General features: G+C 41.8%; 1 protein-coding gene across 4 annotated transcripts in view; it reads left to right on the top strand.

Annotated features, from left to right (window-relative positions):
• Positions 1–925: 925 nt before the first annotated feature.
• LOC128693468 (uncharacterized) overlaps positions 926–18,557 on the top strand; it is an 80,294-nt gene continuing 62,662 nt past the window's right edge. The window contains exon 1 of one of the 4 annotated variants that reach the window (XM_070097355.1): positions 926–1,160. The gene's annotated coding sequence lies outside the window, so the exon portion shown is untranslated. The remainder of the gene's footprint in view (positions 1,161–18,557) is intronic. The other 3 variants (XM_070097356.1, XM_053783154.2, XR_011393594.1) reach the window with 3 other exon arrangements.

The following is an 18,557-nucleotide window of genomic DNA, read 5'->3' as shown; positions in this document are numbered from 1 at the left end:
ACAGTACGGTAATAGTCACGTTGTTATGGCCATACAGTACGGTAATAGTCACGTTGCTATGGTCATACAGTACGGTAATAGTCACGTTATGGCCATACAGTACGGTAATAGTCACGTTGTTATGGCCATACAGTACGGTAATAGTCACGTTGTTATGGCCATACAGTACGGTAATAGTCACGTTATGGCCATACAGTACGGTAATAGTCACGTTATGGCCATACAGTACGGTAGTAGTCACGTTGTCATGGCCATACAGTACGGTAGTAGTCACGTTGTTATGGCCATACAGTACGGTAGTAGTCACGTTGTTATGGCCATACAGTACGGTAATAGTCACGTTGTTATGGCCATACAGTACGGTAATAGTCACGTTGTTATGGCCATACAGTACAGTAATACACTCACGCTAAGCTTAGAATGCTTGTTTGATTAGTTTACATACCTTCGTCTTCCTTCAAGGGAGGCAGCTTGAATGCCGGTGAAGGGCTCTTGATATAAGGAATTGAAGCCACCCTCCATTTTTCTAGACCGAATCTAATTACTGCTAATTCTCCAGGCACTCTATGACCCCCCAAGAGGTCATAGAGTATTTAGAGTTAAAACAGCTGTTTTAACTTTTTACGGTTACAATCATAATTGATTTCTACTGTAACTTACTTCTAGGCTTCAAATAAGATATTACAATGGAAATAAGTTACTTTGTCTTTTTTGCGTTATCCTAGGTAGTATTCACGTTATGTATGATAATTGTACGTATGTGGACCTGTACCTAAATAAACTTACTAACAAGTCGGATGACTATTACACAATATTCTAACCAACAAAGCAATTTAACGTCACTAATTAGCACTCGGATTCTTTCCTACTGTTGACAAGTCATCGAAAATACTAATGGCGAAACACAACTTGACCCAGCAGAGATGTTCTCTCATTGGAATTCCCCTTTCTCTGGCTGGATGTCTGACGTCAGGGCTCCCACTCACTATATAGCTAGCTGCGTCTTGGCGTGTCCAGGGAGCCAGTTCTGAACTTTCTCTTAGTGGTGTGTTAGTGTGGTCTAGCAGGGTGTGTGGGGAGGAAGGTACGCTCATCGTCCACTGCCACTGTGTAAACGCTCTGTCTGCCCATTACTTTCCCTCTTGATTTCGAGAGTAAAGGTGAGTACATTTGTATGCATAGTTGGTTCTCAAGGATCATACGATGGTCAGTAATTGATAGTACCTCTTGGTTGCCACGGCGTATATGCCTAAGTTTTAGGGAATATTTTATACATAGTTTCATAGTGGATAGCTAAGGTAATTGTGGAAAATTAATATTTGACTAAGAGAATATAAATTACATATAAGTGCATTTTAATAAATAACTGTTATAAACGTGTACCTTAAAATGTAGTCGTGTCTTGTTTTGCGACATTTTGTAAAAAATGGTTAATTATATATATATATATATATATATATATATATATATATATATATATATATATATCCATGAAACGAGTGGATTTTGAATCATTTACCAAACTGCGGCAGGCCAGGATTCGACCCCACGACACATTGTCCCACCTCAAGATGCCACACAATGCACATGTCACCTTACCAACTGAGCCATCAATCCTACAAACATGAGCCTAGCGAACTAGTCTTGTTTCATGTTACGAGGACACTCGTTGTAAGATGCCATGTACTTTGCGTGGCCTCTTGAGGCGGGACAATGTCTTGGGGTCGAATCCTGGCCTGCGGCAGTTTCGTAAATTATTCAAAAACCACTAGTTTCGTAGTTTCATGGATATGGATATATATATGGATATATATATGGATATATATATGGATATATATATGGATATATATGGATATATATGGATATATATGGATATATATGGATATATATGGATATATATATATATATATATATATATATATATATATATATATATATATATATATATAATGTTATTTATTAACTTTAAATTCGTACCTTATCATAAGGTAAATCTGCTTCTGAAAGAGTAACTAAATATATAGCCTACTTTTTTAAAATAATTTTTTGTGGTAGCCAAAACAAACATTATAGTCGTCAACAGAGCCTCCAGCACCATAATAGACTTAGTCTAGAGGACGACTAAAACAGTAGGATAACTGCAGGAGTTTCCACCACACCTTGCTGAGGCTGTGATAAATATTATGTGAAGGGAAAGCTTGTAAGGACTTAAAAAGAGAATAAAGGAATGTGAGTTGCTTTGTTCTCTATGGGTGACAATAATAATGATAATAACAATAATAAATGACATACTACTATATAGAAAGCAGCTTGTAATGCAGAGCATTTCGGGCAAATTAAGTCAGTTTTGTCCCAGGATGCGACCCACACTAGTCGACTAACACCCAGGTACCCATTTTTACTGATGGGTGAACAGGGACAGCAGGTGTCTTATGGAAACACGACCTAATGTTTTCCAGCCGTACCGGGTGATCGATCCCTGAACCTCAGTCTGAAAGGCGAGTGCGCCTGCGGCCAAGCCATATGACACCTAACGCATGCACAACTGTATCTAGTAACGCCATCTCGCAAAACGTGATCTTTCACCATCTTCGCGGTTTTAACAAAGTTGATCGTACTTAAAACCAACAGAGCCATTACCCGAGACATCAGTCCCGGGCGCAGATCATGCTGACCTCACGGATCTCCTCTCACACCCCTACATATCCCTCATGTTTATCTCGTCTGAATGCATTAGTGAAGTGCTTGGCGGACGAAATATCTATAAATTAAAATATCATAGCCCGCACATTGTCATTTTCAACATACTCTCGGTATATATAACCATTTTATACGTAATTATATTCTTTTAGCTTAGTGATGCTGTCAAAACTCTTCAGGTTTGACTACAGTAACTTCAGAATATAAACTGTTATTCTAATTTGTACATTAAGGCTGTGTCATTCTGACTCGTAGCTCAGTGGTAACACTTTCGTTTCAGAACCGATAGACCCGGGTTCAATCTTGGGCAGGTACAGACGTACGTAGCATTCCCGAGGTCCTCTGCCCATGTTCGCCGCCTGAACTAGGTACTTGGGTATTAGTCGACTGCTATAGATGGCATCTTAGGGAGCGGGGTAGCATAATTTAGGTAGGGAGAGCTTTGATATGAGCTAAGGTAGGATAATATCTGTTAGCTTGAAATTTCAACTGCAGAGCACAAGAAATAATAAAAGGGAGTCGTGAGAAGAACATATACAATACTCAGAGGACTCAAAATGTCAAGAGGGACAGATTGTTCGAAAAGTGGGTTAATGGGAAGAGGTTAAAAAGGCACACGAGTCGCAGACAGTATTTGGAATTCTCCATTCTCAGGGTGGTCGGAAACTGGGATGGCTTGACGAAAAAGTCGCGAAACAAAACATCATGTACTGCTTTAAGAAGTACGACAGGACATAATAATCAGGAAACCTGCACAATCAGTCGTGTGTAATTAAGAAACAGTCAGTATTTGAAACTTGACCCCAACAGTGGCAAATATATGAGTACTAGTTTATCAGTCAACAGATGAATATTATTCCTAATATCAGTGACTCCCATCTACGTTATGGTGAGGACTGTAAATGCTAAAAATGGGAATGTAATTGATGATAAAAATAATTAAACTAAGACTGTACGAGCCTAGCAGTGTTCTTGTTGATACAAATAAACTAACCTGTATTACTAGCAATCCAGTGATACAAAAAAAATGGTAAAATGTTCAGAATCACGATACTAAAAAGGAAACAAGAGAAACGTAGTGAGGAGTAAGCTGAAAAAATAAAATATAATGTGTACATCAACATATGTTCAATTTTAATTTATTTTAATATATAACTAAGAGTTAAACATGTGAAAAGTCAGCACTGCAAGACGAGATTAAAATGATGCGGATAATAATGAAAAAATTGCTGGTACTGGAGAGCATTCCTGTCGGTGGCATCCATACCTGGAGTATACCTGGTGGGGGTGCGGGGGTGATCGCCCCCTGCGGCCCGGTCCGTGACAGTGTATCCAGAACACAGTTGCCAAGGTGCCACATCAAGGATTGCTACTCAACATAAAGACACATGGTACAGGAAACAAACTTTATGCTTGGATTAATGACTGACTTACATATAGTAAACAACGAGTGGTAGTGAACAGAGAAGTCTGAGTGGCCAGACGTTAAAAGTGGAATTCCTCTGAGGTCGGTTCCTTGACGCTGGCGAGGGGCTCTTGATCTAGGAAATTGGATCTGTGCTCCGATTCCCTGAATTGAACCTAAATACCTTCCTCCCTCCCACGCCCTGTATAATCATACGGGTTTAGCGCTCCCGCATGATTATGATAATCTGAGATCGGTTCAAGTCCATAAATGATCTTAAGATGGCGCTAACGTCAGATAGCAACATCTGCGGATGACATAAAACTAAAGGCACTTTGCACCATTCTAAGCACATCGTGAGTATTCAGGGTGATATATATATATATATATATATATATTAGCACTGTTGGCGGAGACCTGAAAAATGAATTTCAATCTTGACATGTGCAAAGTACTGTATTTTGAATATAACACTCTCAGTCAGGAATACAAAATATTTAGCAACAAACTAACCGAAACAAGAGAAGAGAAATACCTTGAAGTTATCACAAACAAGGATCTCAAAAGTTCCAAACAGTATCTATATGCGAGCAATAAAACGAACAGAATGCTAGGTTTTATAGCTAGATATTTCTAGTATAAAGCGTCAGAAACCATACTGAATCTCTAATGTATCTGCTAGACCGCATCTTGAATATGCTATCTAGCTTTGGTCTCTAGATTACATGAAAGACAAAGACTGGAGAGGATACTGATAAAGGCAAGTCGCTCACACTATCACTCAGAACAAACCATATGAAGAAAGACTTAGAGTATTTAACCGATCTCTTGGGAAACGAAGATTGCGAGATGATATTCTAACCTTTAAGGAATTAAATAACTTTGATACACTCAAACACGAAGAACTCTGAGGTGCAAAATGAATCAATAACTCGAAACAGTGAAATGAAGCTTCGAGGTATGGAGATGCTGTACGAACGTGTGTAAGTTTTTTACTTATATATTTATAGTAGAATGACACAAACTACCTACTGAAGCTGGTAACCACGAAGGCAATAAATTCAGTTATGAAGAAGCTGGACAATCACTTTGTAATACAGAATTGTACTAGATATTACAGTGAGGCCAACTGAAATTAACGGACGAACAGTTAACTATATGAACCTCTCAGATTACTAATAATCATAGTTGTAGAAGTAGTGGTATCAATGGTGGTTGTGGTAGTCACAGCAGTGTTGTGCGTCCGCCTGCACCTCAGTATCCAGAAGTAGAACTAGTGCTTGCTAGAAGAAGTCACTTGTGTACAAACGAGTAGTTAAGGTATAAACAGCACTAATAAGTCGAGGTAGTTGTAGCCTATACCGTCTATCCACTTGAGTCTGCTGTAAATGCCATGCCATTTTTTTCGGTATGGTATATTTCTCCCCTCCCCCTTTTTCCATGCCGGCAGTAGGCCGAGGGAATGGAGGGTGGGGAGAGAGCCTTATGCTTTACTATCCTTTCCTCAAACACCTGGATAATGTATGATAGTCCTCAATCTAGATAGAAGTAGATAGTTCTCGTCACCAGATAGCCTTGATGTGGACTATAAAATCTTCTCCTGTCTTTCCCATGTACTTCATGTACTTGACCTTAGCGTTCATAACGACCAGATCAACGCTCCGTGACGCAGACTACAGTGGCGTCCTTGACGGCCAGATCAAGGCTCTGTGACGGTCGTCTCAATAATATCCGTAACAGTAACAAAAGTTACCAGGGCGTGAGATGGTGTGACGCAAGTAGCCGGGTGTGATCACGTAATATAGAACAATACTTCACACAACATTTGCCCTCAGGACTGAACGTTTCTCTGAGGATTCTTATTAAATTTGACCGTAACGTGAAGTCTGCGAGGAAGTTATTTACCGATTAATTACTGGGAAATCCAGTACACAACCTTTGTATATTATTATAATAATGATAATTATTATTATTATTATACCACGCTTCTTCATTCTAATTATTTGGACGGCTTTAGACTTAGTGTGTTCTTGGAGTGTGAGCAAGGTAACCTTTATTAATGAATTCAGGGTAAACCAGTTTGCTGGATTCGAGTCCTGGAGGTGGACAGATAGTACCTGGATTCTGCAGGAGGGGGTGAGAGTGTTGTAGTTTGGAGGGACCGTCTGAAATGTGTCAACACGCTTCTGGTTAGACAGTTGAATAAGTGACGGTGAAAGTGTTTCCTATTTTTTTGGGGGTGGGGGATGAGGGAGGTTACCCTACCGTGGTGGGAGACAACCGACATGAAAAAACTACCCCGGATATAGGTCCAAGTGGACGAACCAGGTCCAGTGGAAGGCTCTGAGGGCGTCTTTGGCAAACTAGCATTTGATGGATGATTTCTTGTAACGTTCCATTTGAAGGCATTACAAAGTACTCGTGAACTGAGGATCCTCTTTAGTGTCATTAAAGAGTCTTGGCGCTCCATGACCACTCAGTTCTTGTAGTATGAAGACTTCATAATAAATTCGTTGTGTGGGAAAACTCTACAGCGGTTGAGACTAAGGTGTCATCATTCACCGTCACACTTGGAAGAAATGTTTACCACTTTCCTACTTATAGTTAGTTCTTAGAACATTTTGCAAGAGCTGTGTCAAGAGTCGACCTCATCTGTGAATCAGTAATACTTGGTGACTTATGTATCTCCTTTCAACAACCAAACAATAAGTTATATACAAAATACTAGCAAATCGTAGGATTAAATAATTACTAACAACTAATGAATCAACCAAAATTACGCAGTTCTCAACCACTGTATTTAACTACAGTATATAAATGCTATGGAAAAAATCAACCAAACATCATTCCCATAGGACTTAGTGACCATCTTATTAATACGTCAAAAAAAATAGAAAATAGATAGGACAACATAGATCAAGATGGATGAGATCAGTTAGAAACTACAGTCGAGAAACACTAATATGTAAACTGCAGAACTGTAACTGGTCTGTAATAAGAGATTAGGATGAAACAAAAAATAAAAACACGATCAGGCCTCGGATAACTGGCGAGAGAACAAACTGTCACATTCAGAGAACAGTTACTGAGAATGTTTAAGACAGAGTGACAGCATGTTGCAGCCCAGAATTTCACAAAGAAACCAGGTGTACAAGGATATTAAATGGACGGAGGCAAGGAACTGTATTCTTTTAAGTTCAAAATTGATTGAAAGCCGACAAAACCAAAAACGATTCTAAACACTGTTATTGACACCATGATATGGAAACCAAACGAGGTACTTTTTTTTTCCTAAGGTCATACAGCATCTGCAGCCTTGAGTCTTTGGAAGAAGAATTGAACACCGTTTACAACATTTTCATCGATTTTAGATTCTCCAAACATTTAATACATGATAGCAAGAATAGTGCACACAAAATACTTATCATCCACAAGAAAGAAAACGAACGCAACATTAGGCTAATCATCCTCATAAAAAAACATCATCATCACTAGAACCTTAAAACAACAAAACCAGTTAGCTGTCACCATCAAAAACCTCACGAGAGCCACCGTTCACCTACCAAACGACAGCAATACAAGAGTGTCATTCCCTGTGGAACGTGTGACAAGAAATACATATGGTAAACGTCCTGGGAGATCCCCAAACTAGATGCCAGAACATCAGTACACTTGTAAGACACCTAATACCAGCAGTGGTTGAGTAATCCGTATGGACAAGTATTCACACTATACGGATTGGAAATATTTCAGATTTTTTTTCAAAAAAGTAAGAGTTTTTGGGAAAATGTATGGAAGAGGCAGTGATTAATACACAAGATAGCATAGAAAAAATTCAGGATACCTTCAGCATATCCAGCACATCATATTGCCTAAACAAAAAACTCGCAGTACCATACTTATAACTGGTGTGGAAAATACTGTATATATTTTCCAGAAATACAGTAATTTATAGGTAAATAGATGGCCTATATTGTATTTAATAAATTATGTTATCGAAAATGGGAACCTGCACCTGCGCAGAAGAGACTCGCCATTATTGTTTGTTTTGAATTGAAAGTAACAGACATTTGTTAATAATGTGAAGAATTTTCGTGCTCTAGAGGTAAAATTGGGTTGACACCTCTCAAATAGGAGGCGAAATTGTTGGATGTGCATTCCTGCATAACTTGAGATATCAGGCGACTGGACAAGACAACTCCAGGAACCTCAGATAAGTTATTTAGATTTATGTTATAATTCTGGCCAGTATTTTCATAAATTTAGTTAGTGAGATTTTCTGAGTATGATACAACTTGGTCTCCAGTCAAATTGGTGAGTGATTTTAAGATATTCTCCTTCTGTTATATAAATGTGTTTATATATAATTCTTTATTAATTTAATATACAGTCCACAAATTTATATATTTACCAGCATTCCTGGTGATGTATTTTTCATTTGTAATTAATAGATCCAGAGCAACTTGTGGATGTGACAGTGGTAGGTATCGAAGGGGGACATTTTTTGCGACCTAGGTGTCCCAAATTCCTACTTGTCTAACTGATAAATAATAATTATCTTTGTTCATTTACTGTTATGTACATAATGATACATTCAGATCAATGTAATTTTCCACAACTGGTCACATCAGTAGGCCTCCTGTAGAGTGACTTAATAAAGCCCATTTTGTGAGTGAAACGTCAATAAAGGATCGCATACTGTGTGTCTTTACCCATCGTGTTGGTATTTTATACTGTTTCTCTCTTACATGTTTCGCTCGTCAAGGACGTGGCCGCGGGGGCGCTGACCTCAGGAACACGTTCCAGGTAGACATGGCTACAAGGAAATTCCATTTTCTCTCACACTAGACCTGACCTCTGAAACTGTCCCAAGCTTCACAACACCCTATTTTGTATATAAAGATATTTTCTATTAGACTTAATGAAGGTCTACACAGAGCGAATTATTACAATAAATGGACTACGTTCATCCTTTTTTATCCCGTCGGCATCTCTTTTTTGTATCCAACAAAACAAAGGCCATAGACCTGAGCGAAAACCTCAGGATAAAATTTGCAATATCCATGACCTCCTGGAGGTTACCTGGAGGTTATTCCGGGGATCAACGCTCCCGCGGCCCGGTCCATGACCAGGCCTCCCGATGAATCAGGGCCTGATCAACTAGGCTGCTACTGCTGGCCGCACGCAGTCCAACGTACGAGCCACAGCCCGGCTGATCCGGCACTGACTTTAGGTATCTGTCCAGCTCTCTTGAAGGCAGCCAGTTGCTTATTGGAAATTCCCCTAATGCTTGATGGGAGGCTGTTGAACAGTTTTGGGCCCCGGACACTTATGGTGTTTTCCCTTAGTGTACCAATGGCGCCCTACCTCGGGTGATGGCTACAAAAATATTCTCATTACAAACGTTTCAGGTACGAAGCTTGACATCAAACATCATAAAATAAAGTTCAAGGTTAGTGTGTTGGATCTGCCTTACTGGGAGAACATCATGGAAGTTAAACCCGGGAACGTGTGATCAGAGAAGTGGTCCGAGAGAACATCATGGAAGTTAAACCCCGGAACGTGTGATCAGAGAAGTGGTCCGAGAGAACATCATGGATATTAAACCCCGGAACGTGTGATCAGAGAAGTGGTCCGAGAGAACATCATGGAAGTTAAACCCCGGAACGTGTGATCAGAGAAGTGGTCCGAGAGAACATCATGGAAGTTAAACCCCGGAACGTGTGATCAGAGAAGTGGTCCGAGACTGGCTAGTGTGCATTTGTAATTAAACTTTACCATCATCAGCAAGTTAATCCCGGTGCACAGCTTTGATGACATAGTAAAAAGAATAAGACACGTTAGTCATCAAAATCAACCTGGGTCACCAATTTTTTTTTAAGTTGGCAACATTCAAGTTTAAAACTTGTACGTGGGGAGTATTTCAAAATATTAAAGTGAGTTACAAGTGTAGCTATTTAACGCTCGGTCTTTCAGCCAAGAACTGTGATAATTAATCACAAGATATATATACGCAATTAGTAAATTAATGAACTTATATGACATTTATTCACTAATGTGGTCGTCGTATGTAGACCTCAGGTCGGTATCATATTATTGATGACGCACAGTATCTGTGAGATGAAGAATAAAACACACAAAGTAACATTTAAATATCTTTATTGCAATAAAAAAAAGTGTTTCACTTGTTTACTCTTTACTGCAGTTCGGGGAAACCTGAGGCGGGTTTAAGGTGCACAAGATCACAGCTGAAACTAAAAAACACAGATGAGTCACGGGGATATTAAGAAATACTTCTTTAGATTTAGAGTAGTCAAGAAGCGGAACAATCTAGACAGTGAAGCGGTAGAGGCAGGATCCATACATAGTATTAAGAATAGGCATGATAGGGCTCACGCAGCCAGGAGAGATGACACCCAGTAGCGGGCAGTAGAACGGCGGGGCCAGGAGCTTAGACTAGATCCCGCAACCACCAATAGGTGAAAAAGTGCACTAGTGCATACACTTAAGACATCTTTATTGAATACGTTTCGGTCCTGAGACCTTAGTCACTCCAGATGATACAAGCTACGTAATGAGAGAACAAAGTATATATAGACTCGCCCTAGAAGACATACTTCTCCGAGGCCATGACACTCCATATACTGCACCACAGGTCACCTGGACCCTTTATATATATATATATATATATATATATATATATATATATATATATATATATATATATATATATATATATATATATATATATATATTTATATATATATGGATGGAGAAAACCAGATGAGTGGTGAAGGTATCAGGTTATATAACAGCCGTGTCACACGACAACAAGGAATTAGGTGCGGTGTAGAATCATATGTACACGAGTAATTAAGATGGTGTACATATTTGCCAGCTCTTTGTTCTGTGGTGTTGGTGGTAGCAATTGAGGATACTTCTCTACAGTGACACTTATCATTGTTGGATTCTACGTAACCTAGGTCTGCTTTGTTCCAGTTTATGAGATGTCTCTTTAGATCTGTGCAAGACACAAGCATTTTTGGTGTCGGCTGTATACAGCCGGCTATTAAATGACCTGAAGCCTTCACCTGATCTTCACTATTGACCTGCTTTCTCCACTGTATATACTGTGTTCTCTCGTTCTCTTGTATCACTAGGTGTGACCAAGGTCCCTTTCTTCCACATTGTCAGTATCGTTATACCTTCTACTTTCACAAATATGTGAGTATAAGTCTGATGCATCTTGAGGACCACACAAATTTGATTCAATGGCCGCGAGTTGGAAAATCTGATCTGAATGATTCCCAAATCTATTGCCAGCATATTTACTGTGATTTTTTTTTTTTTGGTAACGCACAAAGCAGTTATATCTGGCCTCAAAACGTGGTGATTTTCGATGGAATTAGACACATGTGCGACGTCTGGGTATCTTTACTTTGTAGACGTTTCGCCAGTCTGGATTTTTCAATATAACAGAGGGACATGAAAGACTAAAAGAGAAGGTAATCACTCCCTCTCAGAATTATGTACAAAAGACAGTAGATGATATAATCAGTCTCTCACTCTAGAAGCAGGTGTTAAGCACCATAGTCCTATTCATTATTAAGTACAGGCAGTTGGTTTAGCAAGGTTTGCCAGGAAACAAGACAAGTGTTTCCTGACGCGGATCTCAGTCATATGATGACCCGCCACTGGAGCTTTTCGCCATCTGACCGAGACCTTCCGTTGGCTTACCTGTCCACTCCTTTAACAATTATGGTCGTGGTTATTAGCAAGGAAGATGGGGGCTTGTATACTGGCGTCAGGATGAGGTGCGGCAGATGAAGGTTTTGTCGCTGGTAAGCGAGACCCACCAGTGGAAGTAGGTCATGCCCAAGAGTTGGGTCAAAGGTTAGCAAGTAGGTTGTGTAAATGTCCTCTATACCAAAACTCCATGACGTTGCTGTGTCTGACAAGTAGTATATCAATGGACAAGTACTGTAGAAAAGTGCTACATCTACGAGGCTGAGGGACTGATTGCCTTCTCTACAGTCTCACGAAATCGTAATGGCACGATTGCAAACAAACCTTACCTATACCTAGTTCGATGAATCTTATTGAAGCTAGCTGGCCCAGTGGCTAACGCGACGGTCTGGAGTTTTGAGGGACTCTGACCGCGGGTTCAAACCCCACCCGTTGTATGGTTTGTTTCTCTACAGTCTTCCGTTTATGTCCCTGTACTGTCTACAAAATAAGGATACCCAGATGTTGTTGCACATGCGTCTAATTTATCGCGTGAGGGTTATACCGATGAAAACGTCACTTTTTTTTTCATAGGAATCCTGTTCAGAGGGATATCTTGAGACGGATGTATTGAAAGGGATCTGTTGAGAGGGACAATAATCTATGCCGTGTGGTGTAGAAGACCAGAAATGAATCATCTTCAGTTGCGCACAGTTAAACGCAGAAGAATACATGTTATACATGAATGATTTTGTTGAAAGCACTTAACGGGAGGGTTGTGACATCGCGCTGGGCGTGCCTGGGTCACACAGGAAGCCAGGAAAGCTCTGATACATGATATACCCCCCAGATGTAAGGAGAGTGAAAGTGCGGAAGACGTTAGTGCCTCAAGTACTGTTAACTCACCAGGTTGTGGTCGAAGGCTGGGGCTTTCATTTGCGTCTTCTCACACAACTTTCAGTTTGAACTCTGCCTTCTGATCCCTCGACGGAACCTTTCATCCGTCAAGTATTTTGCTATGTAGACGAGATTTAAGAGCGTATTTCAGAGTCAGAGCTATGAAGGTTGAGCCTAAATGGTATCCCAGGAAGGTGATGGGTGAATGAGGGAGGTGACAGAGGTAGCTTCAGCAGGAGAGAGAGAGAGGCGGAGACTCAAAACTTTCTCCTGTTTTGTTGAGGTAGCGTCACCCTCGTGTTATGTTGAGGTAGTGTCACCCTCGTGTTATGTTGAGGTAGTGTCACCCACGTGTTATGTTGAGGTAGTGTCACCCTCGTGTTATGTTGAGGTAGTGTCACCCTCGTGTTATGTTGAGGTAGTGTCACCCTCGTGTTATGTTGAGGTAGCGTCACCCTCGTGTTATGTTGAGGTAGTGTCACCCTCGTGTTATGTTGAGGTTTACCTGGAGTTTACCTGGAGAGAGTTTCGGGGGTCAATGCCCCCGCGGCCCGGTCTGTGACCACGTGTTATGTTGAGGTAGTGTCACCCACGTGTTATGTTGAGGTAGTGTCACCCACGTGTTATGTTGAGGTAGTGTCACCCTCGTGTTATGTTGAGGTAGTGTCACCCACGTGTTATGTTGAGGTAGTGTCACCCTCGTGTTATGTTGAGGTAGTGTCACCCTCGTGTTATGTTGAGGTAGTGTCACCCTCGTGTTATGTTGAGGTAGTGTCACCCACGTGTTATGTTGAGGTAGTGTCACCCTCGTGTTATGTTGAGGTAGTGTCACCCTCGTGTTATGTTGAGGTAGTGTCACCCTCGTGTTATGTTGAGGTAGTGTCACCCACGTGTTATGTTGAGGTAGTGTCACCCTCGTGTTATGTTGAGGTAGTGTCACCCACGTGTTATGTTGAGGTAGTGTCACCCTCGTGTTATGTTGAGGTAGTGTCACCCACGTGTTATGTTGAGGTAGTGTCACCCTCGTGTTATGTTGAGGTAGTGTCACCCTCGTGTTATGTTGAGGTAGTGTCACCCTCGTGTTATGTTGAGGTAGTGTCACCCACGTGTTATGTTGAGGTAGTGTCACCCACGTGTTATGTTGAGGTAGTGTCACCCTCGTGTTATGTTGAGGTAGTGTCACCCACGTGTTATGTTGAGGTAGTGTCACCCTCGTGTTATGTTGAGGTAGTGTCACCCTCGTGTTATGTTGAGGTAGTGTCACCCTCGTGTTATGTTGAGGTAGTGTCACCCTCGTGTTATGTTGAGGTAGTGTCACCCACGTGTTATGTTGAGGTAGTGTCACCCTCGTGTTATGTTGAGGTAGTGTCACCCTCGTGTTATGTTGAGGTAGTGTCACCCTCGTGTTATGTTGAGGTAGTGTCACCCACGTGTTATGTTGAGGTAGCGTCACCCACGTGTTATGTTGAGGTAGCGTCACCCTCGTGTTATGTTCAGGTAGTGTCACCTACGTGTTATGTTCAGGTAGTGTCACCCACGTGTTATGTTCAGGTAGTGTCACCCACGTGTTATGTTCAGGTAGTGTCACCCACGTGTTATGTTCAGGTAGTGTCACCCACGTGTTATGTTCAGGTAGTGTCACCCACGTGTTATGTTGCGGTAGTGTCACCCACGTGTTATGTTCAGGTAGTGTCACCCACGTGTTATGTTCAGGTAGTGTCACCCACGTGTTGAGGTAGCATCACCCGCATGTTATGTTGAGGTAGCGTCACCCACGTGTTGTGTTGAGGTAGCATCACCCGCATGTTATGTTGAGGTAGTGTCACCCACGTGTTGTGTTGAGGTAGCGTCACCCGCATGTTATGTTGAGGTAGCGTCACCCACGTGTTGTGTTGAGGTAGCGTCACCCACGTGTTTAAACTTTTTTCTAACCAACTCTTGAATTCCTCCAGCATGTCCGGAATTTCTTAGACATGTATAATACAAACTCGCCCAAGAATGTGACCCACAACAGTCAGCTAGCACACACACACACACACACACACACACACACACACACACACACACACACACACACACACACACACACACACACACACACACACACACACACACACTACACACACACTACACACTACACACACACACACTACACATACACACACACCCCTTACTACCTTAAGCATTTCTTGTAAAAGGCTAATCATTACCACCTGGTTGATCACTCTGGGTTATTGGCTGTAAAAAAAAAAACACAGATGAATCACAGGTCGTGGCAACCACACATTCCATAGTCACTTGGAGTTATCCAACGTAATTTACACATGTTAGAGCCTTTTTTTTTTGTGGTGTGTGTGTATTCACCTATTTGTGATTGAAGGGGTCGATTCACAGCTCCTGACGTCATATATATATATATATATATATATATATATATATATATATATATAATATGAGTGGATAAATACAGTCCATTGTAAAACAAAAGACGTTAACTCTTAGAGAAAATTGTTGTTATTTGTGTCTACAAAATTATCTGTTAACTGAAGAAAAATGTTAAGGTTAATTAGCCTGGTAAGAAGAACAATAAAATAACAATAATAGTGATAAAAATGAAGACATTGACTTGAAAGAAGAAATAAGAGCGGTGATATTAGCGGGAATAATACTGTATTAACTTTGAATAAGCCATAGTGCCTGACCTCAGGTAAATATGTGGTGTTAACCATCTGAGGTTAATATTACGAAGGAATTCTTCTTCATCTCATTATTCCGGTGAAGGAGACAGATGGTACTATATTGGTAAGGAAAGTTAATAACACGAAATTGCAGCAAGATTGTAAGATAATCTACCGCAAATTACTGTGTGATGGCACAACTGTATTGTTAGTGTACATTAAGTACTTATTAGCAGTGTGATGTAGCCGCTCTTGTAGCCCCCACCGTGTGTGTACTCACCTATTTGTGGTTGCAGGGGTCGAGTCTTAGCTCCTGGCCCCGCCTCTTCACCGGTTGCTACTGGGCCCTCTCTCTCCCTGCTCCATGAGCTTTATCAAACCTCGTCTTAAAACTGTGTATGGTTCCTGCCTCCACTACGTCATTTTCTAGGCTATTCCACTGCCTTACAACTCTGTGACTGAAGAAATACTTCCTAATATCTCTGTGACTCATTTGTGTCTTCAACTTCCAATTGTGGCCTCTTGTTTCTGTGTCCCCTCCCTGGAACATCCTGTCTTTGTCCACCTTGTCTATTCCACGCAGTATTTTATATGTCGTTATCATGTCTCCCCTGACTCTCCTGTCCTCCAGTGTCGTCAGGCCGATTTCCCTTAATCTTTCTTCATAGGACATTCTCCTTAGCTCTGGAACTAACCTTGTCGCAAACCTTTGTACTTTCTCTAGTTTCTTGACGTGCTTTATCAAGTGCGGGTTCCAAACAGGTGCTGCATACTCCAGTATGGGCCTGACATACACGGTGTACAGTGTCTTGAACGATTCCTTACTAAGGTATCGGAATGCTGTTCTCAGGTTTGCCAGGCGCCCATATGCTGCAGCAGTTATCTGGTTGATGTGTGCTTCCGGAGACATGCTCGGTATTATACTCACCCCAAGATCTTTCTCCTTGAGTGAGGTTTGCAGTCTTTGGCCACCTAGCCTATACTCTGTCTGTGGTCTTCTGTGCCCTTCCCCTATCTTCATGACTTTGCATTTGGCAGGATTAAATTCGAGAAGCCATTTGCTGGACCAGGTGTCCAGTCTGTCCAGGTCTCTTTGAAGTCCTGCCTGGTCCTCATCTGATTTAATTCTCCTCATTAACTTCACATCACATGCAAACAGGGACACTTCTGAGTCTAAACCTTCCATCATGTTCACATATACCAAAAATAGCACTGGTCCTAGGACCGACCCCTGTGGGACCCCGCTCGTCACAGGTGCCCACTGTGATACATCATTACGTACAATGACTCGTTGTTGCCTCCCTGTCAGGTATTCTCTGATCCATTGCAGTGCCCTTCCTGTTATATGCGCCTGATGCTCTAGCTTCTGCACTAATTTCTTGTGAGGAACTGTGTCAAAGGCCTTCTTGCAGTCCAAGAAGATACAATCAACCCACCTCTCTCTCTCGTGTCTTCTGTTATTTTATCATAAAACTCCAGAAGGTTTGTGACACAGGATTTGCCTTCCATGAATCCATGCTGGTTGGCATTTATACTCTTGTTCCGTTCCAGGTGCTCCACTCCACCACTCTCCTCCTGATAATCTTCTCCATAACTTTGCATACTATACACGTCAATGACACAGGTCTATAGTTTAGTGCCTCTTTTCTGTCTCCTTTTTTAAAAATGGGAACTACATTTGCCGTCTTCCATACCTCAGGTAGTTGCCCAGTTTCCAGGGACGTGTTGAAGATTGTGGTAAGTGGCACACACAACATATCTGCTCCCTCTCTAAGGACCCATGGGGAGATGTCCGGTCCCATTGCCTTTGAGGTATCGATGTCCCTTTGCAGTTTCTTCACCTCCTCATCTGTATGTATGTCGACCAACACTTGTTGGTGTATTCCTTGCTGGTGTCCCCATCTGATCTGTCCCCCCAGAGGCCTTCCTGTCTCTACTGTAAATACTTCCTTAAATCTCGTGTTGAGCTCCTCACATACCTCTGTGTGTGTGTGTGTGTGTGTGTGTGTGTACTCACCTAGTTCAAGTTGCAGGGGTCGAGTCCAAGCTCCTGGCCCCGCCTCTTCACTGATCGCTACTAGGTCACTCTCCCTGAACCTTGAGCATTATCATACCTCTGCTTAAAGCTATGTATGGATCCTGCCTCCACTACATCGCTTCCCAAACTATTCCACTTCCTGACTACTCTGTGGCTGAAGAAATACTTCCTAACATCCCTGTGATTCATCTGTGTCTTCAACTTCCAACTGTGTCCCCTTGTTGCTGTGTCCCATCTTTGGAACATCCTGTCTTTTTTCACGTTGTCAATTCCTCTCAGTATTTTGTATGTCGTTATCATGTCCCCCCTATCTCTCCTGTCCTCCAGTGTCGTCAGGTTGATTTCCCTTAACCTCTCCTCGTAGGACATACCTCTTAGCCCTGGAGCTAGTCTTGTTGCAAACCTTTGCACTTTCTCTAGTTTCTTTACGTGCTTGGCTAGGTGTGGGTTCCAAACTGGTGCCGCATACTAATATGGGCCTAACGTACACGGTGTACAGGGTCCTGAACGATTCCTTATTAAGATGTCGGAATGCTGTTCTGAGGTTTGCTAGGCGCCCATATGCTGCAGCAGTTATTTGGTTGATGTGCGCTTCAGGAGATGTGCCTGGTGTTATACTCACCCCAAGATCTTTTTCCTTGAGTGAGGTTTGTAGTCTCTGGCCCCCTAGACTGTACTCCATCTGCGATCTTCTTTGCCCTTCCCCAATCTTCATGACTTTGCACTTGGTGGGGTTGAACTCCAGTAGCCAATTGCTGGACCAGGTCTGCAGCCTGTCCAGATCCCTTTGTAGTTCTGCCTGGTCTTCGATCGAATGAATTCTTCTCATCAACTTCGTCATCTGCAAACAGGGACACTTCGGATTCTATTCCTTCCGTCATGTCGTTCACAAATACCAGAAACAGCACTGGTTCTAGGACTGACCCCTGTGGGACCCCGCTGGTTACAGGTGCCCACTGACACCTCGCCACGTACTATGACTCGCTGCTGTCTTCCTGACAAGTATTTCCTGATCCATTGTAGTGCCTTCCCTGTTATCCCTGCTTGGTCCTCCAGTTTTTGCACTAATCTCTTGTGTGGAACTGTGTCAAACGCCTTCTTGCATTCCAAGAAA

The sequence above is a fragment of the Cherax quadricarinatus genome, chromosome 57, assembly GCF_038502225.1.
Source record: "Cherax quadricarinatus isolate ZL_2023a chromosome 57, ASM3850222v1, whole genome shotgun sequence".
In the NCBI taxonomy this organism is placed as follows: domain Eukaryota; kingdom Metazoa; phylum Arthropoda; class Malacostraca; order Decapoda; family Parastacidae; genus Cherax; species Cherax quadricarinatus.
The sequence above is the reverse complement of the archived record's forward strand: the minus strand, read 5'-3'. Positions and strand labels throughout refer to the sequence as shown.